This window comes from Choloepus didactylus, chromosome 20, assembly GCF_015220235.1.
Source record: "Choloepus didactylus isolate mChoDid1 chromosome 20, mChoDid1.pri, whole genome shotgun sequence".
Taxonomy (NCBI): Eukaryota; Metazoa; Chordata; class Mammalia; order Pilosa; family Megalonychidae; genus Choloepus; species Choloepus didactylus.
Window position 1 is genome coordinate 7,752,500 of NC_051326.1, and position 27,461 is coordinate 7,779,960.

General features: G+C 48.6%; 1 long non-coding RNA gene across 1 annotated transcript; it reads right to left on the bottom strand.

The window, feature by feature from the left end:
- Nucleotides 1-483: 483 nt before the first annotated feature.
- LOC119516558 lies at nucleotides 484-26,584 on the bottom strand. Its single transcript, XR_005213316.1, has 3 exons — nucleotides 26,534-26,584; nucleotides 24,124-24,181; nucleotides 484-521 (listed from the first exon to the last, which is right to left on the bottom strand). It is a non-coding gene; the product is annotated as an uncharacterized LOC119516558 (long non-coding RNA).
- Nucleotides 26,585-27,461: the final 877 nt, after the last annotated feature.

Consider the following 27,461-nt stretch of genomic DNA (forward strand, 5'->3'; position numbering starts at 1 on the left):
AGCAGGGAGGCTCAAACCAGCAGCATTAGAACTGTGTCTTGTCTTTTTCTGTCTATTTAGGGTCTGAGGCGTAGGGCCGATGTCAACTTACTTAGGTTTTAACGCTGGGATCCCTCTGCTATTGCACCGAAGCCTTAACTGCACAGTCAAAGAATGAAAAAAGCCACAGAATGAGACTGGTTGACAGAGGACCAATAAGGCACTCTGCAACCTGCTGAGGCAAGGTCTGAACGACGACCCAGCACGTGGAGCCTGGCTGGCCCAAGCCCTTGACATCTCACCCCTGGGTGATGCTGAGCCGCCCGTCTGCCCCTTCCCTTCTTCTTCCACACCCTTCCCACCTCCCCTTGTTGTGTTTTAAAATATGCTGTTTCTTCAAATTTTCCCTAATTATTATGTTTTTAGAACGGAACATGACGCACTCACCTCCTCGGTGACTTATCCTCATCTTGGTCAACCTGCAATTCCTGGGGCTGAAACTGGGGTGATTCTTCTCCCTCACTGCCAGAAGTGCCCTCCTCCTGCAGGCAATGGGATGGCTGTAAGTCCGTGCATCTTTCAACCACCCCTCAAGCCACAAGTGCCCCAACTCAAGAAACACTGAAAATCCAAATCCCTCATTCTCCTGCAATATTGCAAATCTGTAGTCACTGAATAAGCATCTCCTATTAGAGAAGAAAAAATTGCATTCCTAGTGGCAGTCAGCAGGAGGCAGCGGCTCTTCCAGCTTAGTGACTTGCAAATCAAAAGCATGAAAACCAGAAAGCACCTTTGAACCTCTTTCCTGTTCAGCCCTGATGTCCTCATAGTTTTCTCCCATAGCATTCCTGCTATTTTTGCTACCAGAGCAATAACCTTCCTTGTGCATTTTTTAAATGTTGGAGGAGGAGCTGTCCAGTGATCGCAAAGCATATGTTTTTGATTCTCCTAAGATTATGGATACCAAAGGAATAAAAATGGAAATCACTACTGCCAAGATATGAAAGAAAGTTTGCATAGTAAAATAATTTAAACCTAACATTTGGACCCAATAAGGGAAAAGAAACGTTTTCGCCATATATTTGGAAAACGTGCATTTTCTTCACATTAATGGTACCAATAAAAAATAATGATTCTCTCAGTTTATTTCTATAAATTAGATTGGCTTATAGTTTTCCAGGACATGGTTTTGTATCAGGCTATATGGCAAACACCTGGGCATAAAATATACTCAGCTATTTACTTCCACGGGGGAGAAACAGATCACCATTCCTCTTCTAAAGCTAGAGAAAAGGTCAGCTGAAAGCAGCTAGCATATTAAGTTCTCTTTATCTGCTTGGAATGTGGGTTACATCGACCACGCATGGACGTGTGCAGGTCCGACAGCAAACCCAGAAGTGCCTCACAGATAAGCAGGAAAACTCTTTCCCAATTAGGCCAGAGTGCAGATAATTCCGCAGTATACTCCGGTATGGACATTTGGCTCATCCTTGAATCAGATTAAAAAAACAGAGAAGAGCAACTAACAAAGAAGAGTTAGAAAACATATATAGATGGACTTCATACATGAGTACACTAATCTGGGAGAAAATCTAGCTAATGACAGCCTGGCCATTTAAACTTTAATGAAACAGTAGGTGGATGCAGAAGAGGAGATGAGAAAATGGAGAAGAAGAATGAAAAGGGAGAAAAGAAATGGAGAAGAGAGGAAAGAGGAAAAACTGGAAGATAGCGGGGAGATTAAAGTTAACGTTGGATCTGGAGCTCACATTGTTTCAAAGAGTGAAAGGAAGGCAGAAGGAGGCCTTGCTCCAGTGCTGAAGCAGTTGGAAAAACAAAGCTCAGCCTGGAATGGTGGAATGACCCCCAGCTGGGCACCAGGAGTGGTGGCTCAGAGCTGGTCGTGCCGCGAGCTCCACAACACCACCGCTGACTGGACACAGCCGGAGCCGCTGGACACCACCTTCCTCAGAGATCAAATGTGACAAACTCCTTCCTGACCCATCCCTCGGGTCTGTTGGGAGGTGCAGAGAAAGATGACCACGAATGAACCACGAAAGCTGTGAACTCTTGCCCAGAGAGCCTGGAAGGTGGAGGAGTAGAAGGTCATGAATTGCTCTTTATTTTTCAGCACGAGTGTCAGCTGGTTGTAAGTCCTCATGTCCTCCAGCAGAGGCACTTCAACCATGGAATTTTAAATAAAATTACCTGGAATCCCTATCCCACAAGCAGCTGGAAACCCGACAACCCACCCAATATCTCAGAGGATTCTTGGGGGTTTCATGAACGTGCTGGTTCCCTCTAGCTCTAGTTTCCTACCCTTGCAGATCCCTGCTCCAGTTTTCGTCGGCTGGAGGTGTTGGACTCGCTCTGCCCATCGCTGGAGTCTCCCTACGTCCCTGCATTTCTCCTCAGTACCAGGGACGCTGGAAGGGACATGCAGAGACTTTCACTAAGGACTTGAAAATATGGGACCGGGTTACACTGCAGCCCAGCAAACGACCAAAATTCAATGCAAGCGATTGCTTTCTTAACAGTCCCTGGCTCCTCGCAGCACCCGAACTCCTCACTGGTCACGGCACAGAGAGCTCCAGCCTACCACACTGCGGCTGGACTCCTTGCCCTCACTCCCCTCCCCTCGAGCGACCAGCCCCCCGAATCTGTCACTATTCTCTCTACCCCCTTGGTTTGGTTCTAGCCCAAGGGAATCTCAGCCCGGGCTACACATCAGAATTTCCTGGGAAGTTTTTTGAAAATATCAATGCCCAGACCCCAACCCACACCAATTGCATCATATTCCCCGGAGGTGGGGCACAGGCTTCTCGTATAATTTTCAAAGCTCCTTGGATGATTCCAACGCACCGCCAATGTTAAAAACCACCTCCACTCTAGCCCATCCCAGCATGTGCTGCAGGGAGCTCACCTTTCATACTCAAAAATGCCATCAAGGTATTTTGCGAAACAAAAGACAATTCTCTCCCTGAGAGAATTGCTGCCAGTTTTTAAACTGAACATTACTTTTCGTGCCACAGACACTATGTTAAGAACTTTGCTGGTGACCCATTTCCCAAGGGTTGGGATCTGTCCCCAAGATGAGCCTTCCACGGTAAGTTCCTCGCTCTCTGTTTCTGGGCTCATTTTCCACGTCCCAAGGGTAGCAGGATGGGAAAGGAAAAATCCAAGGAGTCCACACAAAGAGGAGCCCAGTGGCTTTGGCAAGAGACTTTCGGGCAGGTAGATAGTCAAACCTAAAAATGGGAAGCTGACATCATTTTGGAATAATGTTGACAGAAACATTTGAAGCTGTGTTGAAAATAAAAGTTGCCCCATGATGGGTTTTGTTCGATTGGCTTTAAGAATAGATGAGTTATTTTTGTTATTGTTTCCTTGGACTTCCAGATACATTTCATTAATTCCACTTTATTTTGCATCTTTTGCTCATCTAGTCAGTCTGATGTTGTCCGGCCTTGTGCAAACCTCTTAACTTCCGGGGCTTCCTCTTTTTATATAAAATGAGAAGATGGGGCCAGGTGATCTCTTTAGTTTTCCATGACTGCATACCTCCCCCCTTTGGTTATTTACTTACAGTCTACATCACGATGTTCCATGTATGTCCCCTGCCTGTGAAGAAGGCAAGACCAGCAGAACAGGAATTGCTACCCACTTTTCCAGCAGAGTAAATTCCCCGAGAGGGTACGTGGTTTGTTCCAGGTCACACAGCTGAGGGCAAGGCAGAGCTGCTGCTTAAAACAGAGTCCTCGTTCCCCAAACCCGCTGTTCCCACACCGGCTCCTGCTGTCTTCCCTTGTATCTCCTAGCTACCACTTTGCCTCATTTCACTCACGTATGTGTGCATACACACACACACACATGTGCACACACATGCACACAGCCCTCATGATAAGCTGGGAGCCTCCATCCCATGTCAAGATGCCCACCTGACAAGAGCCGATCAAGGAATAGTGTTGGATGCCCAGAAACCTCCTGACCTTCTGTTTCCAGGTTGGGGAAAGGGAGAGCAAGCTTGGGAGCTATGACCCCCACCACAGCCCTTTTCCTACCTGTTTCTTATTTTCCCCCCTGCTATCACACATGCACGCCCCTCTGAGACTCTGCACATCTGCTCTCAGTCCAGGAGATGAGGCCAGGCCCTTCTCCCTAAGAAACTTTTCAGACTCTGTCTTCCCTGGGGAAATGAAAGGTTATTCGCATTTCCTTCTGAACGGGCCCTAGCACCGAGCTCTGTGCATGTGTTCCCGTCTGTACTGCCGTCCTTTCTGGAGATGCCACCCTGTCAGGGATGTTTATGGAGCAGGACACGGAGGCCAGACCACAGTGGACAACTACCACCAGCCAAGGCACCCCGCTGCTTTGATCTCCTGTTGGTTGATCAATTCCTGGACCTCAGAGCTCGAAGGGCTCACTAGATAGAGGTCTGGCACATCTCCCCACCTTTGCACAGGTGAGAGGTGGTATGAGTCAGGCAGCAAACAGGAGAGGCAGGATGGCAAGCCCCCTGCTGGGGCAGCCACCCCTTCACCTGCATCCTTCTGCAGAGACTCTCTGAGCTTGCCTAGAGGTGTCCAGGCCCCTCATTCTTGAGGGAAACCGAGTTCTGCTCCCTCCAAAGCAAGGAGCTGTGGTCATGAGGATGAGGTTGGGGCTGCCAGGCCAAAAAGGCAAATTTGGGGTATCAGTCTCCCAGTGTGGGATACGTCTGTGGTTTTGAATTATTTCTAAAACTCCTTTCAAGATCAAAGCTGTGCAGACAGCCTTGGGTGAGAGAGAGGAGAGGATGAGTGGGGGAGGAGGATCCTAAAAACTGCCTTTTAAAAATCATTGTTGGTTGGACTGGTTCACCACCTATTGCTGGAAACCATAATAAAAGCTCCCTCTCCCTGCCCTTTCCATCTCCCCACCCAGGGCTGCTCTCGGAGTCCCAGGCTCTGGGGACTGAACACGTATGGGTCTGGTTGGTTGATCCTGTTGTCCTCCATGGCCGTAAATTCAGATCACTGCAAATTAGCTTCAGCAATTTAGCCCCAGACACGCACGCTCTCACATGAAAGTCTCCGTGTCCAGGCTGAAATATGGCTGCATGTGCTCCCGTCTGTACTGCCATCCTTTCTGGAGATGCCACCCTGTCAGGGATGTTTATGGAGCAGGACACAGAGGCCAGACCACAGTGGACAACTACCACCAGCCAAGACACCCGGCTGCTTTGATCTCCTGCTGGTTGGCCCTGTGTCACCACGGACGGCTGCCTGGGCCCTCCAGGGCCAACTTTGAAAACACCCCTGGGCCTCTGCCTTTCTCCTGAGCCCCAACAGAGCATTGTCAACGCTGATGGCTTTTCTTCCCCAAATAACTCCTCGTGGGTTTCATTGTCACCAGCTCAGGACAGAACTTTCCTGGTCCTTTTCTTCTCCTGAGCTGACAGTTGGCAAAGAGCCTGCCCACCCCCCTGCATAAAAGTGCCCCCTCTCGGAGGCCCTTCTTCAAGGACTTTAACACAAAGAAAGTTTCAAACACTGGGTTTCTTGAGTCCTAGGAGGTCCACTTGCCTGGTTGATCAGGAACAACAAATTTACAAGTGTCTCCAAAGTGATTTGCCTACCTGGTCCTGGGAAATGAAGGCTGAGTCGTTGTAGGTGGGACTCAGTCAGGTAAGGGATGTTGCATGAGCCTTGATCTCTCTCGCTGCCCGAGCTTGGTGGTTCAGCAGCAAACTACGCCTAGCCGTGGTCTGCAGCCTCGGACGGGCACTGCAGTCACCCGCAGAGCTTTAAAAGGTCCTGTCCCGAGACTTGCAGAGACTTGGTCTGAGGTGCAGGATTTTTCAAAGCTCCTGGTGATTCTAAACGTGCAGCCTGGCTGGGGGCGGCTGGCTGACGGTAAGGATTGCTTTTTCCTCGGGTTTCCCTTCCAGGCATCGCCTGGCAGCCAGTGAGCAGTTTGGGCAGCATCCAAGCACCCTAATTACACTCAGCCCCTGCTCGGTCACTTCCTGGCTGCTCTCGAGAGCTCACAATGTACTGAGCACTGTTCTGGGCTCCACAGAGACTACATAAAAGATCTGGATTCTTGTTCTCAAGGAGCATCCAATCTTGCAAGAAGGCGAGGCACACGTGCAGAGCCCAAATTTCCAGGTCCACAGGCCAGCTTCAGACAGTCAAGGAGATCAGACCTGGGCTGGTCAACAAAAGTCTCCAGAAGACCTCAGGCTCGATCCTGTCCGGCAGGGTGAGTCCACCGTGGAATGACCCAACCGAACCACAGCCGAGAATTTCAGAAAAGGAGTTACAGAAAACACAAATCAGAGTGGCTGCCTGGCACCCCGCTTCCTTGTCTTGAGGGAACGTTTCCCTCCTCCCCACACCTCCACTGTGTGGTCCAGAGGCCAGCCGCCTTCCGCTCCCCTGACCCCTCCTCCTGCACAGTGATGGGTGAGGGGTGGGCACGGGACCCCCGCAGGAGCAGCCCCCCTCCCCCACCCTCCTGGCCACAGTAATTGTTCCCCAATGGGCACCAAGCCAAGCCAAGCCAATTAGGGTCTTTCTCTGGGATATTATGGATTTTTATTACTATTATTAAAAGTGGTAGAAAAGAGTCCTTTTCTCTCTGGTCATAGGCCTGTGAGAGCGTGAACCCAGAGCTGCCCAGAGTCCTGACCCTGTAACGTAAATGAGTAAGGAGAAGAAACAAATCTCCAATCATTAGAGTCCCTGGTTCCAGCCACTGAGTTTTCCAGACCTGCTGCCTGATTTTTCACTGCCCTTCTTTCTAACCCTTCCCATAACCTTCCCTTCACCCACAAATGCAAAAATAAATACAATTTTGATTAAGCTAATTCAAATAGATTTCTGTCACTTGCTACCAAAGAAACCTCAACTAGTACATCATGCAAGAAAGCAAATCACATATATCCTAAAGAGCTTTGGGTGACAGACTACAGGGCTTAATTTTATCCAGAGAAGTTTAACTGGAGCCTCTGGAACCTGGTTTTAGGACCCCTTGTGAAGCTCCAGAAATTTGGGCAAAAATCTACATGAGTTGCCCCCTTCTGGGAAGAGGCTTCATAGATGGACTCTGATTCTCAGTGGAGTCCTCGACATCCCCAGAATCCAGGAGCTGCCGAGGCGAGCCATGAGGAGCCGTTGCAAGCATAAGAAACGGAGAGCATCCTCCTCCTCTCACGACTATGAAGCACCCTCAGATCCTGGCCATTTATTCAATGAAATATACTGTCAGTCCCAGGTCAAGAGCTGTTGGGATATAAATGTACATGTGCTGGGATTTTATCCTCAAAGAGCTGCGGTCAGCTTGAGGAGGTGATGGGCATAGACATAATTTTAACAGCAGGTGAGCCCCGAGAGAGGGGTAAATAATGCCCAGAACCCGCCATGGCCTGGCCTGGGGGGGGTGTATTGCAGTAAATGGAGCCCCAGGCTGATTCAACCTTATTTGAGTCAACCTCAAATAAGTCACTTAGACTCTCAGAGTCTCAATGTCTCCATGAAAGTACTGGTGAAATTGCTCAAAGATGTGAAACCCCTAGACAAGATAGGCAACTTTGGAGGCAGTTCCTGGCTCCTAAAGGTGTGGCCCGTGGACTACCTCCATCCCCAGGGAGTTGGTTAGCAATGCGGATTCTCAGGGACCCAACTATAATTCCTGAACCCCAAGTTGCGAGAGACCCAGGTGACTCATGCAAATTAAAGTTTGAGAAGCGCTCATCTGGGGATTTTGTGGCATGGTGTAATTATAACCTGGCAGAGAAGAAGAGTCACCTTAGGGCACAAGTTACGAGGGAGCAAAGGCAGGAAAGAAGCGCCCAGGTTAGCCACCCCTTGCTGCCGTGCAGATCAGGTGGGCGTCGCAGAGCGGGGCTGTGCACAGGAACCCCGGCTGCCTGGAGCGCGGGTCACAGGGGGCCCCAGTTTGTGAGCCAATCTCCAAAGCAGACGCTGCTGCTGTGTCACAGACATATGGTCTCCCTGCAGCTCCGGACAGAGGGACAGCGGCAGCCTGCACATAGATCAGCACACTCAGAGGCGATTAGCACACATCTGAGGAGCACAGCCCGTGGGCTCTGTTAGTTTGAGGAGCAAGGGTGCACAGGAGGGCTCTCTAATGGCCTGAGCCCAAGCCCAGCCAGCAAGGTGCCCATGGGGTAGAGGCTTCCTAGATGTCAGCAGACGAGCAGACAAATGCACGGCAGAGCGGGGACTCTGGGTCAGCAAGTTCTAGTGTGTGCACCACAGAATTCAGGGTCTGTGGGGTAGGAACAGGGGTGCGGTCAAAAGGATTCCCCTGGTTCAGTTAGCTTTGAAAATGCCATGTTAAAGTTGAATTTGCTTCTTCACAGGGGCGTCTTTAATATGCAAGTGTGCATTGCGAATCTTCAAGAGGACACACCAGGTTTATTTCCCAAACCCTTTCAATCATAGAACCCTTCCTAGTCCACCTTCCTTAGGAGGTCTGCAGATCAGATGGAGGGAAATAATAGCAAAGATGGGGGTGAGAGAGATCTCTATGGGGAAGGAAGATAGTCCACAGGTGTCTGTAGCAGGAGTTTGTTAAGTAAAATAAAATGGCCTCCTGCAATGCATATGCTGGGATGGACCCTTATCTGGAAAAGATTTTCCAGAAGACAATGCCAACTGACCTGCAGGGACTTTCCAAGAATTTGGGAAAATGGAATGACTCTACAAGATTGCAGATAAGCAACACCTGGTGATAAACTAGTTTCAGTCCAGTAGATCTAGCTCATCAGAAGGGACAAGCATACTATACTAATCAACGTATGTCTGCCCCCCACTTTGTAGGAAACCTCCCCAATGTAAAATGGGAACTTAACATGCCAGTTAGAACATTTCCTCACTTACCTCCGTGTTGCCCTATGTAAGCTCCCCCTTCCCTTCCCCTCAGTGGAGCTCCTTAGTGCTTTCCGTTCCATATGTTCATGAACCTTTTGTTACCCAAATAAGCTTTAACAAAATTTTTTTAATGCCTCGGTTTATCTTTGACAAGTTGAAAAAGTGTTCTTGTTCAGCTCTATCAGGGCAAAAAAAAAGCTTATACATTGTGTTAGGGCTCTCCAGGGAAACAGGCCAACAGGTTATATGAAATGCAATATATCTATGTCTATCTATATATTTGGATATAGATATAGATATAGATATAGATATAGATATAGATATAGATATAGATATAGATATAGATAGTTAACATAAATAACAATTGACTCATGCATTTGCAGGGACTGGTAACTCCAAATTCTTTAGGGCAGGGAAATTCTGTTGAGTTGATATTGAAGTCTGGAGTCCAAACTCCATAGGGGACGCCAACAAGCTGGAAACTCAGAGAGAAGTAGATGTGTAGTCTTGAGTCAGAGTTTCTTTATCTTCCTGGAGCCTTCAGTTATTTTGTTCCTAAGGGATGAAGCTAGCTCACATTATTGAGGGCGATCTCCTTTACTTAAAGTCAACCAACTGTAGAAGCTAATCCCATCTACCCAGTGTCTCCACATCAACACCTCGGCCAGTGTCTGACCAAACAACTGGACGCCACCACCTAGCCAAGATGACACATACAATCAACCATCACATAGGTGTTTCCGTCAAACGTGCCACACACACCAAGAAGTTCACCCTAACAACCACCACCGTTTACTGAGCACTCATTACTGGTTAGTCACCGGGCAGTGCACTTTATATATATTGTCTCATTCAATCATGTGAATCATTTGAGGAAGCTACTATAATCTTTGTTTTCAGATGATGAAATTAAAGCTCTAAGAAGTCCAATAAGCTGCCTTAATTTTTACAGCTTATTAGTGGCAGCCTTGTAGCTGTAAAGTTGAATTCTAACCTAGACCTAACTTAAGACGCTGGTTAAAATCCTGTAAAAATCCCTCATTGCTCGGTGCTCGAGGGAACATTATGCCCCAAGAACCCCCATACCTTAGACTTGTAGGGTGACCCCTGGGCAGGAAGTCACTCCGGTGGCTCTAGGGAGGACACCTGAAAATCAGAGGCCAATATGCAGGGCCCACCTTTTCTTGGTTTTATGCATTAGGTTTACCGACCTCATTTTGTCACCATGTTTCCATGCACTAGGTTCCTCACACTCACCATATGGTGAATCTACAACCAGGAAATTGAGGGGCACGAGGCACTGAGCTCGTGTGGATTTGCTGACACTGATCCCCACCCCACCTCCGAAGCTAGCTATTATTGGGGAAAATGAGTAACTTCTGTGCCTCACACATCCAACTGTCAGGGCAATATTTTCATATTTACAAATTTCAAGAAGAAAACAACTTGTCACTCTCAATCAATAAACCTGGCTTTTCATGACTGAACTGCTAAAAAGTTTTCCCCGAGGCAAAGCACATCCAAGGATTTGCCCCAAGCGAACAAGCAGGCAGACTTTTTCATGAAGAAATCTCTGACTTGCTGGTGAAGTTTTTCCCTCCGAACCTAACATTCAGCCTCTCCTATACCACATTCACTTCTAATGGGAGAAGAACGAATTAAAAAAAAAAAAAAAGCAGCAGCAGCCCTAAAGCCTGGTGTTTCTGTGTGCAAGGAGAAGGGAGTATGGCATAAAAGGGTTTGCCCTGCCAGCAGGGACAGGGCTGCAGGGCCTGGTTCTGCTCCCAACAATCTCAGTGACCCCCTTCTGCCCCCCCTGTCCCCCTTACCTGGAAATTGAGGGGTAGGACCAGCAACGTCTCAGACTTGCAGCCCGTGCACTCTCTGGGTGATGGGACTGATGGTGACATTTCAAAACCAGTCCCAGTTCAGACTCCAAAAGGCCAAACCTGCCTAATTCACCCCAGAGTTGCTGTGCAGCCTCCAGCAGAGGAAGCTCAGAAACGAGCAGCTCTGACCTAAACCATTCCAGACAGATGGAAACGCAGCCTCTCATTCAAGTTCTTTGAAAAGGGTATTCCAAACACCACACAGTAGTCAATTTTTAGAGTCTGAAACAACATTCATGGTCTATAATTTCTTCTTTGTTTCTGGCCTACATTTTTTCTACTAAAGAGAAAAATTAAGACCAGCTTTCCATTACATTCTGGTTCCTGAAATTATTTCTATTTGGTGATAGTAATTCAATTACTTTATAATCGGTTCCTTTCTTATTTTATTTTTCTTATTAATTTTAAAATTGCTATTTAAACATGTGCAAAAGTGTTGAAAATAATATATAATAGAGACTGGTGTACCACCACCCAGATTTAATGCATGTACTCATTTTGCTGTTTTTGCTAAAGTAAAAATAAACAATTAGATGCAAAACACCACAAATATGGTCAGTTGCTTATCTACTCCCAATTCACTGCCTTTCCTCCTTCTGCTGAGGTAACTAGTAGAAACTGATGTGTATCCTTCTCAGGCATGTGTTTATACTTTTATGATTATGTATATACTCATAGTAATAAAAAGCACTGTTTTATGAATCTTTACATTTAAATAAACGGTATCATATTGAGAACGTCAATTTAAAAATTGCATTTTTCTCTCAACAAATATTTCTAAGACTCACATCTATATTGATATGGATTCTGTTCACTTATTTTATCTGCTATGTACATGGGCAATGAAGTTGATCCCATTTTTTTCCATTATAGACAATGCTGCTATAACCACTTATTAATTTTTCCCTGTATACCACAAATAGGAAATTTTCTCTAGGGCATATACCTAGAATGCTTGTACCAATTTACTGTCTTACCAGCACTGTATAATTTCCACATTCCTTACATCTTCACTTGTAACACTTGGTTGTGTCAGACTTTTCCATTTTTGCCAGTTGGATGAGTATGAAATGTCATTTACTATTTTCATTCATATTTTCCCAATTACTTGAGCATCTTTTTATATTTTTATTAGGCATTTATGTTTTCTTTTCTATGGTGGCCAAAAAAATTCTTTGCCTTTTTGGTGAATCGGGTTACTTTTCTCTCCCTTGCTGATCTGTAGGGATTCTTTATAAGTTCTAGATACTAGTTCTTTATTGATCTATGTGCTGAAAACATCTTCTCCCACCCTGTGGTTTGTCGTTTTGCATTGTTTTTGGTTTCTTTTGTCATGAAGAAGTTTTTAATTTAAAGTAAGCATGTGTGTCCATCGTTTGCTTTCTGGTTTGTTCTTTCTGGGTTTTGTTCAAGTAGCCCCTCCCTCTCCTGGGGTCGTAATTATACTTGCTTAGCCAATCTTACATCGACTACATAGTCTCGGTGTCTGCCAACTTTGCTTCTCAGTCTTTATGGCACATAAAGATTATCTGTTGCTTTCATGAATGTAATACATGATTATTGCAGAAGATCTGAAAAAAAATAGAGAAACAAAAAGAAAACAAAGCAGCACATTATTAGGCCACTTTTTAAATAGTTCTTGTTGTCCTTCCAGGAGATCACCCACCAGAGCAAGCTTAGTTCTGGCCCCTTCTCCATCGCTGAAAGTGTTATGGTGCACTGGGGACAGGGTTGGGCTCTGGATGAAGATCTGAGTTTGAATCTTCTATCTAATTTATCATGCACATGATATTTGTTTCCTCTGAGCCTTGGTTTCATCTTCTGGAAACGTCCACACTGGGTTGTTGTGAGTTCCAATTTATACCAAAATGCACGTCAGGCCTATAAGCGACAAGAGCTTTCCTTAGAGAATCCTGCGAGCCCCCTGCCCCAGTACATACCAGAGTGCAAAGGTCCCTGGAGAAAAAACAAGAACAGAGCCATAGATATGCTTAAAGGCTCAAGCCTGTGATGGGCAGAACCCCAGCAAGTTAATTCCCTGGAACCAGTAAAGCCGCAGCCAAATCACAGCATCAACCATTTTAGGGTCTGGACTTCCCTTCCGTTTATAAAAACACACCAAACAGACAGCACCTTAAAGGGCATGGAAACAAGGCCCTTTTGAGAACAAAAGCCATCAGCTGACCTCATCCTCAGGACTTCCCAGCTCCCAGGAGTTAATTAGCCAAGGGGAAGACAATTGACTTTTTTGGTATTATATAATCCCATTGTATTTTTGCCAGGTATCAGATTCCGCCACCCACAGCCACAGTGTCACATCATGAAAGAACTTATTGTTACACACACAAAGCAAGGACAAGTTCATAACTTTGCAAGAAGTATAATTCCACATTCTTTGTCTCCTTGCAATTGAAATCTTCAGGTCAATAGGCGATTACATTCACAAAACATGTCTTGCTTCGAACCAACATTGCCCATGTTGAGATGACCCTCGCCTGAAGAAAGACTATTTTTAAGAAGTTTGGAAAGGAAACAAAAGCTCCCAGCCCAAACACGCACTCCCAAATAACTAATGCCACCAAATTCTTTCTTACCGAGAGGGAAAAAAAATACGTGAAATCTTTCTTTTCACCATTTTGGGAATTATCTTCCCATCTCTAACTCCCTTCAGCTTCCAGAATCTCCTTCACAGAAGTTTAAGAAGAGCTTCCCTGTAGGATGGCAGGATTTGAAAGTCAACCTGGGGGTCATTTGATTAGAATCTCGTCTTTCTATGCTTTGGAGGAAGCACAGAGCCTTTTGTTTAACATGAAAATCGGATTAGCGCTGGACTGAGTTCTCTTTCCAGGACCACAAGCCCGTTGACTTCAGATGAAGAAGAATCTCACACCCTTCTCTGCAGCAGTCAAAATCCTTTAAAATGTAAACAATAAATCTTTGTATGTGACCTTCATGGTTGTACAAGACCAAATGATTACATTTTCTAATAAAGGCTGAGCTTGAAATAAACTGCTTGCGTGTTGGTCTAGGAGTTCCCTGATCTGCAGCAATATGGACTAACAGTCTGGAGATTTGGGTCCCTGTCTCAGTGCTGTGATCGTGGGCAACTAAAGGACCCCCCTGGGCAGCAGACCCTCTGGATGGTTCCACCGTCATCTATTTTGATGTGGACCACTGCCTCCGGGCAGCTCTGTTTCTCACTCTTCTAATCCACACCAGTGGTTCTCAAAGTGTGGGCCCTAGACCAGAGCACCAATATCACCTGAGACCTCATTAGAAAAAGCAAATTCTTGGACCCCACCCCAGGCCCACCGAATCTCAATCTCTGGGGTGAGGCCCAGCCATCAGTTGAAGCTCCTTTGCAAAGCTCAAAAGCACTTTCATGGCCAAGCTCTCCTTAGGCCTCCAGGTTCCTCCTCTTACTCTCCCTGCATCATGTCCTCCACACCTGCAAAGGCTGCACCCCGGAGCAACACTGGCTTGCTGAGGTAGTATCCCCGGGTGGCTAAAGTGGCTAAAAGTCGGAAGGCCCATCGTCTACGGCATGCACCTGCCCATGTCTGAGTTTTTGTATTTGTAAAATATGGCTTATAATAGAACCTACCTCACAGGGTTGTTGTGAAGATGAAATGATCTAGCATAGGTAGATTCTTAGAACATGCTTGGTGGAGAGTTATCATTAGATGGATATTAGCTATTATTATTATGACACAAAGCAGCAGGATTTGCAGATACTCCAAACATTATAATCATAAATTTTCTAGACTGATTTGTTGATTATCCAAAGAGAAGATCTGGACAAGCTCAATGATGAAGATTTTAGCCATAACTACAAATCAGCAAGGAGTGAGCTTCTACCTAAAAGTCATTGTCCTTTGATTTCATTCTGCAGGAGAGAATTCCATCCCCAGGAGGGCTCAGCCTGAAGGAGTTTGTCACATGTTTTCATCAGCTTGGCTCTACAGTTTGACCTGAGAGGACAGCCGTTTTCAAACCAAGAGAAGGGACAACAGGTACTAAAGAAACAAATTGAGTTTCCCAAGTCCCCAACATTTAAACAATTTAGAATATATAACACGGGATAAATCTTTTTTAACTGAGGACATTGTCATGCTATTCTCCTGATGTTCCCACCAAGAAGGTACCAAGAGGGTAAAAATAAGCAAATGGGACAATTCTTAAAGCATCCTTTGCTTGCAAAACTCTTTATGAGAAACAATGCATGCCCTGAAGTTGCAGAATAAATGTTGCTATCACACATGAATTCTAGAATAAAACAGAGCAAGCACCCAATATTCAAACATAAAACTACAAAAGCATTTCAGATCTTATCTTGATAGAGCAAATAAGCAATTAATTTTTAAAAATGGATTCTGATTTTCATCAGAAAAACAGACATTTGAAAAGTCCGGTTCCAATTTAATGCTTTTAGGTTTTCAGAGCATTTTGGCCTGAGGCTTTATTCAACTCTAGGAAGCAAGAACAAAACCTTGCCATTATTATTTTAAGAGTCACTGATCCCCAAGGGAAGATTTGAAAGAACGTGTGATTTCTAGCAAAGCGTGATGCCAGTTGGCAGGCCTTCTCTTCTTGAGGAGACTTGTCCTGGAGGCCAGGCCCGAGGATCTAGCTAAGGTTCTGGGGAGCTGGAGGCGGTGGGAAAAAATGGTCTCAGGGTGTGCAGACGGTGACGAGAAGGTAGGGCGGGAATTTATGTAGAATTTTTCCACCTCGTGCCTGTTCCCCTGGTTGCTCAGAAGTCGCATTTCCGGCCTTGAATGCAGAGAAGGTGCCTTTTTGGCATGCCCTAATTGGAAAGCCTGATTCATAAGGGCCCGAGCTGAGAGCCGCGTTCCACGGGAAGTCCACTCTGCTCCGGCGCTGGAAATCAGTGTCCCGTCTAGCGTGGCCAAGTGTCCCTGCAGGACCCCACTGGGAAATCAATAGAGTTTTATGAGGTTTGCTGCAGTTTTTGTGTAAACAACATAACGTTTTATGATGGGAAACCTAGTTCTCTGCTTTTTAGGTAAAAGCATCGATTAAGGTTTTTTTAATGTTTGAAATGTAAAGAAGTGTGAAAAACTAATGTTTTTTCTGAAATGGTCCGAGGAAAGAGATAATGCAGAAGCTAGAAGTTTAATGACCTTTCTCATAAAATTATGGAGGGGATTTGTGATGAGCTTTGCAATAAAAATGGTTTTGTTGCCACTAATTCTCCCAGCTATGGATGAATGTTTTCTAATGGAAAATACCATCACTGATTTAATGCATTTCCAGGGGGAGTATCAATAAATGCACAGAGTGGAATATTTAATAAAAATATTTTAAATTGCAAGATTTCTTCAATTTCTGTGGGTGTTTTGGGGAGTTGTGGGGGGGGGGGTAGATGTCAAAATTATCTTTTGCAAAAGACAAGTTGAGTAAAAACCAAATTCACTAGAGTGTGTGTGCCTGTGTGTGTGTAAATATTTGGGGTTAATTTCATTTTCTAGATATCTATGGTTTCAGCCTGAACCTCTTGCTGTTTCACCCCTTTATGACACGTTGGAAATCACCCCAGCAGTGGGTGTGTGGCCCCCATACTTGCCGGGGTGCTGAGACTCATTTTCCCCAGAGTCCTATGGATGGGACTAAAGACAAAGAAGAAGATTGTTCTGGATGTGAGCTGCCCCCGAGGCACACCCTGAAAATTGCCTTTGGGACTAAATCTTTGGTATAAGTGTGCTCTGGTGCTGTTTGCCTTTTTCTTTGCAAAGCTGAGGTTGGAGGGAAAAAAGGGAAAACCCCAACACTGACATTCTCCAGGGGTCCTTGTTCTTGAATGCCAGGTGATCCAGGGGTGACCCCAGCTAGGGTTTGTCTCCATGTGATAATACGTGACCCATTATCAAACTGGTCGACTTTCATCCTCAGGTCTCATAAGACAACACAGTATGTCAAAGGTCAAAGCTGCCACTGGAGTTTCCAGAACGCTCCATGTCTAAGGCCAATGAGCAAGTTATGGCAGAACGCGATTGTCTGGTGTGTGTCAGGCACCATCGATTGGCCAGGAAATGACGCGCGGAGCCAGGTGGTGCCAGTGGGGCAGGACGCGCCCGTAGAGAGAACGGGTGAGGGGAACAGGGCGGCTCCAGGGACGACACTGTCGGGTGTGTCCTGAAAAGGACGTGCTGTGGCCACTGGAGCATTACCCAGGGGCAACACGTCTGCCTCTCTCCCTGGGGACTGCCCAGCATTCTGCCCGTGGTTGATGGAAACTTCCTGATTCATGTCTCCCCATGACAAGATTGGTGGTGTCAGAGCAGGGGAAATGCTCTGCCAACCCCGGTGATCTACCAACACAACGACCCCTGGGTCCACTCACTCATTCATTTATTCAACATGCCCAGGCTCCGAGTGAGGCTAGGGGTACAGACGCAAGCAGAACACAGACCCGGAGTCCCCTCTTTGTTCGTGGCCCATCCTGGTGAGGCAGAAGCAAGCAGACAGCTCTCCCATCCTTTACCAGGGGCAGCTCCTCGCCGGCTGCCCCCTGCCCTGCCATCCACCTCGGGGCTGCAGACACCACACTTCTAAAGGGGAGAGGTCATCTGCCCCTGGCCCTGCCGCCTGTTGGCCCAGGAGGGGCCAAAACTGCCTAGTTACATGTGGCGTTTTATGGGACCATCAAGCATCAAGGACTGATGGCGAGGAGGCCACCATGGAGAGTCCGACGAGGCCACTCTGGCCACGGGCCAGGGCAGAAAATCCCTGCAATTTCACCCTGGCCTTCCCAGAACTGTACTCTGCAGGAGGACAATCCAATTTCTAAATCCTTCCCGCCACCCTTTTTGTTTGTTGGTTTGTTTAAGAAAACGGCTTCCCTAGAAGAATTCAAACTGAAGAACTCAAACAGCATTTTTAAAATGAAACGGGGGTGTATTTTTAAAATGAGAGAGCAAGAGATTCCCCTTTACATCTAAGGTTAAGATCTAGGGCTTCCAAAAAGGTATGACTTAGAAACAGATTAATTTTTAGATCTTAAAAAGCCATACAGTCTCTTTAAGGAGCAATGAAAGCCTGATTCAAGTTGTTAAACTTTATGTTGTGTGTAATTTTGTAATTGATGTCAAACCTTTCACATTTTCTTACCCCTGACATTGGACAGTCCTACTCCACTCAAGGGTTCAGTTACCAGAGCCGAGATTAAGTAACCTAACCAGGAAATAAGGGCAGCATGGACTTTTATTATGTGGAATTGAGAGGCTCAAATGCAAAATAATTAAGTCTGAGCCAAATATAGCCATTCTCTCTCCCATCAGTTTATTCTGGTGGCTAATTGGCTGTATTAGGTATTCCACGGAGCAGCGTATAAAACTTTATTGCCCTCGTAAACTGCATGCTGTGAATTCTGATGCTTCTGTGTGTTTGGGGAGCATAATTGTTCCCTTTGCAGAATAGCATGCTTACCTAGATCCTGAAACCAAACTAGGCTTCCAGGATGCTTCTGGAAGCCCCCGGGGCCGGGATGTGCTCAGATCGAAGCAGAGGAGACAGAGCCAGGTAGCAATTTAGGAAAAGAACCCCTCGTATCTGATAGCACCTGAAATACAGATGCAAAGATACAGATATCCTAAGTGGTACAGGCTCTAGCCGGGAGCTGTTGGGGATGGGGGTTTGGCATTTGAATGCTCAGCAATAAATAAGTTGGCACTGAAAGTTGCTCCCCAGAGCTCAGTGCTGGTGAAAAATCGGTTCCGTTGCCCAAGACAGCCACAGCACGCCCCACTGCAGAGGACCCGCTTTGCTGTCTGTGTGATACCATAAGGACAATACGGAATCGGCATAAATAGGATCCTTTGTGGTAAAAACATGTGGCTACATAGGTTCCAGTTAGGTTCCGAGAGATTTTCTATTCTTTAGACACCAATATTTCGCCTGTACCCCCATCATGGGTTGTTTCTCCAAGCATGTTTCTCCGTGTTTGCCCCCAGGTGACCCACAGCGACCTAACTTCTCTGCCCACTCTCCCAGCCTTTCTAGCTTTTTCTCAGTTCAGTGCAGTTTAGACAAGCTCCATCCTGAAATGTCAGACCGTCAGGCCTCAGAGCTGGGAGGAACAGGAGAGCTCGGTCAAGTGGGGAAAACAATCCTTTATTTCTCACCTATTCCCTGAGTCTAGGTGTTGGGGATACGATGATAAATCAGATAGTGTTTCCAGCAATGTCCAGTGCAGTGCAGAATTCCAGACTCTGGTTCTGCAGACCCCTGGGTGTCTTTGAACTCCCCAAATCACATACAACATTGAGTATTTGTCAACTTTTCTAGGCAGAGGTTCTGTGGCTTTCACCAGACTCTTGAAGGGTTTGGTAGCCCCTGGAAAAAGTTAGAAGTCACTGGTCTAGCAGGAAAATGTGGACGATCAAACAAACAATGATCACACAGGAAGAGCTTTTATAAAGAAGAGTGTTCCCAGCACAGTTCCAAGCTCCTGCAATAAACATTGGTTGAATTTGTACCAAGTGCAATGGGAGCTGGCAAAATAGAGAACAAGTCTGACAGCGAGATGGGGGATGGAGATTAAAAAGTGTTTCAAAGGAGATCTCAGCTGAAGGCGATCTTGAGAGACAAGTGGCTGTGTGGCAGGAGAGAGTAGGGGTGTGAAGGAGCTTGGTGAGTTCAGGAAAGACAAAAAGTTCAGAGGTGCAGAGTTCAAAGTAGGGGACCCAGAATATGAAAGGGCACATCAGCTTCCCACAGGGAGCTGCACTTCGGTGGATAACCAGAACAAAGGACGTTTTTAAGCAAGGAAATGATGTGATCAGACTCTCTTTTTTTAGGGGGTAAGTGGGTGCAGTCAAGGTGGCAAAAGGATGACAACTGTTAGGAAGATACTTGCCTGCCAGGTTTGCTTGGGACTGGCTCCGTTTTAGCACCACAAGTCCTGATCCCACGAGACCTGTCAGTCCCCCGCTCCCCAGTGAGCCGTTGGTCTCTCTACCTTCAGGTGGCCCGTGTCAGTAATGCCCCAGGGCCAGGAGCACAGAAGACAAGCAACAGACACATTTCAAGCTGCAGCAAAGAGGGGTGGCAGGGAGACGTCTCTGGGGTCCTGGACTTGGGGTTTTGCAACTTGAGAAAGATGTGTGTGAAATTATTTCTCATGAGAACATCACAAGCCACTTTCCCTGCACGTCGTCAAGACTGAAAGGTCAGGAAAGTGGAGTGTGCTCTGGTTGGAAGCAGGGGGAGTGATCAGACATGCTGTGGTGCCCACCCAGGGAAGATGAAGCTGAGGAGGGTCTGGGGAGGGCACTGACGGTGCAGGCAGCTCTGGAGCGTCTCCAGGCCTGTGACCAGAGCCAGCCCTGGCCTCCAGCCTTGGCCTGCCCACCTTTCCTTCCTACCCCCAGTTTTGTCCCACATGGTCAGTGGCCCACATGTTCACGCTCCATCTGCACCCCCACAAAGAGCCACTGTTAGTCATCCCTCCAGTCCAGGGACACGCACACCAGCATTCAGCACTGCAGTTCCCCAAGAAAAAGCCCACACAGGCCAGAAGCAGGCTCAAGGCTTCCGGGGCAGGGAATTCTGCTGTCTTAGGAACCCAAAGCACAGAGGGGTAGAGCAGCCAGGGGTTTGTGGCAGGCAGGTTCCAATGTCCCCACAGACTCCTTGCCCTCTGGGGAGGCATCTGGCTGCATATGGGCCAAAGTGGAGCCTCCAAAATGCACTGCCCAGGACAGGCTGGTGCTGGCGGGAGCTGGTTGGGGTCACCCTGGGCTTCTCCCAGGCTCCCTGCAGGTGAGATTGGCAGGCCTGGCTTGGAGTCCTAGCTCTGTTCCTTGCTGGCTATGCAGCTTTGGCTTCCACATTCAACCTCTCTGAATCTCCTTATCTGTTGTGAGTACTTGACCACTTCCCTAGCACAGATCTCATGAGACTCACAGAAGAAGGACATGACAGGATCAAAGGGGCTTTACGAGCATGTGTACCGTGTGATGCTCTCACCCCAGATGAAAGCAGGGAGCTCCCAGGGGTGGATCAAGTATGGGGAACACAACCTTCACTTTCTTACCTAAACCCCGGCCACGGTGGGAAGGATGGAGGAGGTGGGGGCTCAGCCTTTGCACTGAGTTACAACCTGGGTACATGGCTGCAACCTCCATGCTGAGATCACTCTGCTTGTTGTCCAACCTCCCCCCAGCTGCTCTCTGCCCTGGGCTGGCCTCTGCAGGAGCTGTGAATGAGCCACGGGAGCCTGCACCTTGGATTTTCCCTTCGGGATGGGCCGGGCACATCCCCCAAGGCAGAGAGGGGGTCACCTCCAATTTGTCTCTCTGCAAACCTCTCCAAGGCAGCAGGACCAGACATCACCTTTCAGAACTTGAATTTCACCCTCACTGGATCTTCTTTGCTATGGGAAATAACTTCCACAGATAACCTGGAAGGAGCGGGAGAGAGTGGGCCCCAGTGAAAGAGTGAACCCTGAGGTGCAGATCTCCCCAAGGCCATCAGCCCCCACGGGGGTGAAAGTCCTGATGATGGTTCATGAGGAAAGTGGTATGCGGGGTCTTCAGTGGAAATGGAGCTGTTTATCAGGGTCAGACCCCACCCCGAGAATCTGGGTGCCTGTGGGAAGAGGGTGAGAGAAGTCAGGAATTCCAGAAAGCTGAAATGGTGGGCACGGTGTACAGCCAAGGACAGGTCCTGATGTCCCATGCAGCCTCACCAGGAGGCTGAGGCACAGTGCCCGGCTCCAGCCAGGCACAGTGAGTGCTGACATCCGGCCAGAAAACCCAGCCCTGGGCACAGGGTGGAGCTGGGCGGGGAACAGAGTGTCCTCATTCCTCCCTCTGGAGCCTGGAGGTGACAGGCAGAGACCAGGCCCTCTGTCTTGTCCTACCGCACCAGAGTCATGCTGCCCAAGGACGAGTCAACCTTCCAGACCCCGCTGAGAAGGCCACCATCTGTGTGCAGGCCCCGGCCCTTTTATGCAGAACTTCCCAGCAGGAAGAAGTCTGAGTTCTTAGAGCAGGATGTCTCGACCTTGACACTATTAACGTGGGACAAGACAATTCTCTGTTGCGGGGGCTTCCCAGTGCCTTGTGGGATGCCCAGCAGCACCCCCGGTTATGACAACATGGTTAGATGTCCCTGGTGGGCAAAATCACCCCTGGATGAGGTTCCTGCACACTGCCGTAGACAAGAAGAGACCGAAACAGGAGCTGACACGGAAGGGGGGCTCGCTGCCCTCGGGGCCTCCCGGACCAGTGCAAATCGGCTCAGGAACTGGAAACCCCACAGATGCTCATGCCGGCGAACCCCGGAGCCCACGGGAACGGAGGGAAACAGGGTCTTCCTAACCCGCTCCCAGGCTCCCCGTGGCATTTCACTGACTGTGAGAACCAGGAGGCCATGGAGGTGGGGAAACCGAGGCATACCAAGGGCCAAGAACTGATTTAAGATCAAACCTCTGGCGGGTCCCGGAGCTCAGACTGGAGCTCGTGCAGACGGACCCTGGAGCCCACCCTCTCCAGCACCAACACGACGACAATCTTAATCATTAAAGTAAGAGTAATGGCTCAGCGATGGATGTAAGGAAGACACTGGGAATGAAACGAGACGTCACATAGGGGATTTCATTTGATCCTGAAATCCCCTCTGTAAGGAAGCCCGAGTGGAGAGGAGAATCCAAAGCCAGCTTCACTCCGCAGCCCCCTCAAAAGCCACGGCTTTCTCTAAGGGACAAGTCTCTGGCTGCGTGGGCAGAGACGGCAGCTTCCTCCGAAAATCCTAGCCCTGCTGTCTGGGACACGAGGTTCCTGGCCTGCCGGCCTCGAGGACAGGAGCGAGGCCCGAGCTCCAGGCCCACCCCACCACCCACCCCACCACCCATCCCAGGCGCCTGCACATTCCAAGCAAGGCAAACAAATCCTGCATGCACGGATTTTTCTCTTCCTTTGGAAAACAAAATGTCAGCAGCTCAGCACTGGATCCCAAGGCGCACTCATCCCAGGGGCTTGGGGCTGGAATTTGTGGAGGCGTCTTTTCTTTTTTTCCTTCCCCTTGCTTAAAGGATCTGAAGGCTTATTAAAAACAAAAGACGATGGAGTTTCAAAACTACCTCAACAGAGTCCCTTTAAAAACACGCGCCCACTGCTGTACGGGAATCTTGAATTTTACGCACGATTGTTCTGTAAACCCACTTCTCTAATAAAAAAGAAAAGGAAAAACACACCCAAGCCCCAGATGAATGCTAGAACGACAAGATACTGTACTGATTAATTATTAAGACCACATTTTGTGCGGTTTGACAGCTATGCCAGAGCAGTCTGCTCCATAGTGATTAAACCTCAATAAATGTGGTTTTAATAATGAGCTGGTATTGAATTATCATACAATGACAGCCTCAGTAAATCTTAATTAGTTTTGTCTTTTGAGACCTTTACTGCAATTCTGAGTAATAGAAAGCTGTTCCGAGGAGCAGCGTGAGGGGAGCAGGGGTCCCCCCCACCGGCTTGCCACCCCCAGCCTCAGAGCTCCAGGCCAGAGGCCGCTGGAGAGGATCCAAGGGTGGAATTTGGGGACCACAGCTTTCCTGGGGAGTTTGCCTTCCAACATCAGAGCCAGCCCTTCTGCAAACACTTGAAACGAAAGAAAGTCTTGTTCGGTCAAAGAGCTAGACTTTGGGGTGAAAACAATGGTTTCTGAACTGTGGAGCTCTGAAAGCAAAAAAACAGGGGGCTGGGGCCCCCATAAGCCTGAAGCAAGGACAGGAAACTTCAAGAACTCTGGGGGCAGATGGGTGACCCAGAGACAACGGGGACGGCCATCCCGTCTGACTCGGGCCTTTCAGGGTAAACAAACTGGCCAGGACCCACGGTCTGGCTTCAAAAGGCCCACGATTACACGTTTTATTGCTCAGAGTTACAAGACGATGGTATCTCAAAAGGAGGTGACAGCGAGTTAACAGATCCGTCCCTGAGGGTGCCTGGCCCAGACGCAGAGGCTCCCTTCTCCAAACAGACGCAGGCACAATTAGGCACTTTCGAAAGGGGACATTTCTCTGCTTTAGGATCTCAGAGGATGGCCAGTCAACGCACCACCCCCCTTGCACATTTTGGTACTAATTAACTCCTAATTTGGGAAGGGGAAAGGGGAATGTCTCTTTCAAGAATTTCTCCCTCGGGAGATGGCATCTCCGAGCAGCAGCATTTGGCAGTAAAAAGCAGCAAATGTCAGCACCGAGTGACTGCAGGGCTTGGGGAGTTACCAGTTGGTTCCGGAAAGTGCGGCCAGTCTCTGATTCCAGATTGGGACAGATCTGGGTCATCAGGCAAAGCCGGGGAGCCCCATCCTGAGAGGAAGAGGCCTGGGGCCCCTCTCGGCCTTACCTCTGCTATGTGACCTTGGGCAAGCTCCTTCTCCTTTCTGGGCATCAACTCACCATCTCTATAAAATAAAGACATGGGATTCGTAGTTTTTAAGGATACTTCCAGCCCCCCACATTCTGTGCTCTAAGATTCTAATGGCTAGCAGATTTTCCCCAACACACAAGACACCCACACACACATGCACACACCACACACACCACACTTCCAAATCAATGGAACCCAGAGTCTGTTGGTGAGGGTAATCACTGTAGAGTGGATGAATTGTAAGGGACAAGATGTATTATGACAAAGTGACCTTGCTTTTGTCCTCTCAGCATTTAGCAGCGCTTCAACTCATCTTTCTTCCTGGAAGCCTTACTCAGCCATGAAGAAAGAAAAGACCCAGCCTCTGCCCACAGACTCCTCACTGCTCCGCACCAATGAGAGCTCACTCTGCAGGGCACCATTCTTTGGAGAAAACCCCCGGGAACCCTGCTGCCGGGTCATCCCCACCCCACATGAGGAAGTCCAGGTTCCAGCTGTGAGCGGCTCGTCCTGCCAGGTCTGGGAAAGGCAGTGAGTCGTTCCTCCTACTTTGCTCAAGTTTGTAGCACAGAGTTGGATCTGCGTCCTGGCACGTGGCACCAACGGGCCAGTGCTCCTTTAGTACCACTTCCCAAGTGCCGTGGCCTCTGGGAAGGCCCAGCCAGGGCATCTGCTCCGGAGAGCTGCCCCGGGATCAGAGGAGGGTCACTGCTTCCCCAGCAGCTGACATCTGAGAATCTGAAAATGCTGGATGACTCAGAGAAAATGGCACTTCCTTCCCAGATGTACGATCCAGGTTTTTCTCCACTCTTTCCCTTTTTGCTTTCTTATAAAGAGCAGCAGTTGTCTTTCTCACTGTGATCCCTGTTCCCCGGTGGTGACTATACAAATGCCTGCCTGCTGATGCCAGGGTGCCAGGCCCACACTGGCAACCATGAAGCCAGGTAGCGAGACTTACCACCTTTTCCAGACCCAGCAAGACAGGCACTCACAGCTGGGACCTGAACCTGCACGAGGGTGATGACAACTGGACCCCACGGTTCCCAGGGCCTTCCTGCTCCTTCTCCAAAGAACCGATGGCCCCAGGAGAATGATTTTGGCATCTGCCAGGCCACAGGTGCCCATGAAAAATAATAACAGCTCCCCTTCATCAAGCACATACCATGGATTTACAATCTCCCAAGCAGTTTTAGCACTTGCTGATACTTGCAATAATCTTGAACTGTGGGCATCATTACAGAACTGGAAACTGACCCACAGAAAGGTTAGATAACTTGCCTCAGGTGGCACAGCTAGTAAGGAGTGGCACTGGGCTTTAAGTGCCTGCTAGACTCTGCTCGTGAGCACCACTCTGCCCTCCCTGCATCTCTGAGTTTTCCTGTGGGCCCAGGCAGTGCTCAGAGGAAACCTCAGGAAATAGTCACCTCAAGTTCAACAAGAGGAAGCCAGCACAGGTGTAGTAAATGAATAATAAACCTGCCTCAGTTTACTGGGTGTGAGCTGAGAACCATAGGGCGTGGAAGGTCAAGACAAGGAGACAGCTGCAGGGAGCCCCCAGGCCACCACATAGTCTCTGCCCAAACGGGACACAGGGAGCATTTCAACATCAAGCCCCTCTCCCGCCACCCCTTGCTGGCAGGATTGGAGGAGGCCTAAAACCCAGTCTAAGGCTCCAAGACAGAGCTGCTACGTGCACACACACACATAGATGACCATGGGGTGCCCGTCCCAGAAGTTCTCGGGCAACCAGGAGAGAGAGGCTTTCAACCTCGCTGAGCAGGTTCCTAAAGATGGAGGTGATTTGGCAGGTGCCCAAAGTCGCTCTAGCTCTGATAATCTGCAGTGGCTGCAAATCCCACAGGCTCTAACCCTTGGAGGGGTCCTTGAAGACAACTAGTTCCTCTAGTTGTAGAACTGGAGACAGAGTAACTTTCCTGGTGTAGAGAATCAACTAACAAACCCTAGTCCGCTCGTTACCAAACACCCTGACCCCAAGCCCATCCTGCATCCTCGCAGTATCCAACCGTCCCCTTTCCACAAGTGTCCACGTTTTCTCTCACTTAATAATATCACTGTCCCCCCAGTAGCAAGAAGCTGGTCTGTCTGGGTGACAGCTTTCTCCTCCACCCCTAGCTCAGTGCCCCGGACAAACAGTGCTTAAGGAGCATTGTTGGAGGAAGTGTCTATTGACGGGGTGCAGGCCGTGGTGTGGAAGGAGCTCTGAGTCGTTGCAGGGGGACAGAGAGGTCACGGAATACATCCTGGGCGGTGGACTGGAGCTGGCCTTTAGCACCGGGCGGCATTTGGAGAGGCAAAGGGGGCCTCGCTGATGAGGGTGCCAGTCATGGTTGCCCTGCCCCAGGGGTGGGCAATGGGGGAGCCCTACCTGCAGCTGGACACAGAGAAAGCACCGCAGGGCAGCTCTGGAGATGCCCCCTGGAAACGGGAGTTTGGTCGTCTGTAAGCGCCGTAGTGCTCTCTGCAGGGTCCGCTCACGGCCCTGGTCTCCAATTTCCACTCACATCTCCCATGCGCACCCCCCTTTTATCTCTCCTGGCCACACCAGCTCTCTCTTTATTGAGTGCTTTTTCCCCAAACCTCTAAACAAAACTTGCAATTCTTGCCAAATGTTTTCTCCATCAAGCAGTGTTTAGCAACACGAGTGCTACAAATGGATCACAAACAGATCAAATATCATACGTTTGTTTTCACATCCTGGAAATATTTTCCAAATCATGTCCTTTTTTTTCCTCTTCAGACACATCATCAACCTCCCGGCAATCTCTGCAGGGCCTGCCAGCAGACACCGGGGCTGCCCAGCTTGGCAGAGGGCTGGGGCAGGGAGCTGCTGGTGGAGAGCCCCTGGCTGTGGGGTGGGGACCGGGGTGGCAGGGGGTTGTGGCTGGCGTGACCCCCAGACGCATGCTCGCCGAGGGAGGGAGGGTGTGGAGGGTCCTGTGGAGCTTGTGGGTGGAATTTGAGAGCCCGAGAAATGGGGAGCCTTATTAAGGACACGCTGTGGTGTGATGTGTGGGGTACTTGGGACGCGGTTTGAGGTCTGTGTGTTCAGTGAGATGTGAAAGATTGTTCAATATGTGTGCACATGGGAACAGGGATGTGTGAGTGCAGCTTAGTTTACGTGTGAGATTGCATGTGCGGTGGTGGCGTGCATGCATGTGTGTGTAGGGCTGTGTGGCATGGAGGAGGTAGGACGTGTTAGTGGGTGAGGGCATGGCGAGTGACATGTGGCCTGGTGTGCTGTGGGCACTGGGGCAGTTGAGGAGGAGGCTCCCAGAAAGCAGCCCCAGGGTCCA